Source organism: Pteropus vampyrus, unplaced genomic scaffold, assembly GCF_000151845.1.
Source record: "Pteropus vampyrus isolate Shadow unplaced genomic scaffold, Pvam_2.0 Scaffold303, whole genome shotgun sequence".
Classification (NCBI taxonomy): Eukaryota; Metazoa; Chordata; class Mammalia; order Chiroptera; family Pteropodidae; genus Pteropus; species Pteropus vampyrus.
The window spans coordinates 1,536,614-1,538,207 of NW_011889084.1; positions in this window are offsets into that span (position 1 = coordinate 1,536,614).

Below are 1,594 nucleotides of genomic sequence, written 5' to 3' on the forward strand. Positions count from 1 at the left end.
TATCCTCTCATGCTCTAATGACTTTAGGTTGATGGTAAATCCTGATATCTGGTTGAAGAACTCTCTCCCTTATTCTTTCTCGAAATTGGCTTTGCAACTCTTGGCCTTTTACTCATCCAGACACATTTTAGGGTCACCTCGTCAAGATTCAAGAAAGAGTGGTTGGGCTTTTGATGGAAATTGTGTTGAATTTATAGATTAATTTTTGGAAAATTGCCATCTCTGCCATATTGAGTCTTCCCATCCACAGATATAGTTCTCCATTTATTTAGATCTTTTATATCTTTGAAAAACTTTTTAAAATTATTTTCCTTGTAATCGTCATGCACGTCCTCCTTCCTGGTCCAGTTCCTTCTTCCTGAATAGTTATTTCAGCAGGAGTCAGAGAGTGGAAAACCCTTCAGTCTGGATTGGGCTGCAGCGTCTTCCTGTCTCCCTCAGCGCTGGTGGTGTCAGCAGAGAAGCAGAGAACTCTTGGTCTCCTCCCTCCATACTTTGGGGACACGATTCTGTCATCTCCTGGCCCCTCGTTGCCCAGACATCTGTTATACGTCTATTTGCCATTTGCTGAAGCCATCAGACTCTCCTCTCTATCCAGTTCTAAGATCTCTCCTCGCCTGGGGTCCTGCATCTTCACCTAGCTGAGCCTAAGCGGCAATTTGCTCTTATTCATCAAATTCACTCGTATTTATGTTTGAGATTTGTCGTGTCCTCACATGGTAGAAGGAGCAAGGAGGCTCTGTGGGTGTCTTTTAATAGGACACTAATCCAATTCATGAGGTCTCCACCCTCATGACCTCATGACCTCATCACTCGCCCAAAGGCCCCACTCTCCCAACACTATCATCTTGGGGCCATGGTAGGTCTCAACATATGGATTTGGGGAACACACAGAACGAGGAGATGAAACTGGTCTCTGCAACCATGGCGTCTTAGGGGTTGGAGCACTGGGAGCCTTGTCTCTTAACCAGGGTTTTGGGGTGTTGATTGATATGGAGAGACCTTAACCCCAAGGCCTTAAGCCCAAGTAAGGCAGGACTGGATAAGTGTCCTCACCACTATGCTGGCCCCTCTGATCTCAGACTTCTAGCCTCCAAAACTGTGAGAAATAAATGTGTGTTGTATATGAGCCTCTCAGTCTGTGGTGTTCTGTCACAGCTGCTCGAATAGGCTAAGACAGCCTCTTTGTCAATGATTTCCTCTCCTTTCTGGTGACGCAGTTAAACACGTACAATGACATGTGTCACAGTTTATCCAGCATTTCTAGGTGTTATTGGTTGGCATTTTCTCCTCACTGTTGCTCCCCAGGACCCCCCATATCCATCCTGCATGTCCCCGTAGAGCTCTGGTTTCCCATTGGATACCCGCAGGGACGAGGAATCCACAGCCTCAAACGTCGCTGGGCACCCTGATGCCAGTATGGATTTGGAGGACTCAGAGCAAGCTTTATCCTTGTCCCCATGGAGGTGTTAAACACTAACAAAAGCGTTGTCTGCCTTCCAGGTGAGGAGAAATAAAAGAGAGAGAGAGTAGACATCAGTCCTGGCAGTGCAAGGAGGTCACTTGCCAGGCGGCTGCAGCTCCGCTCGATAGA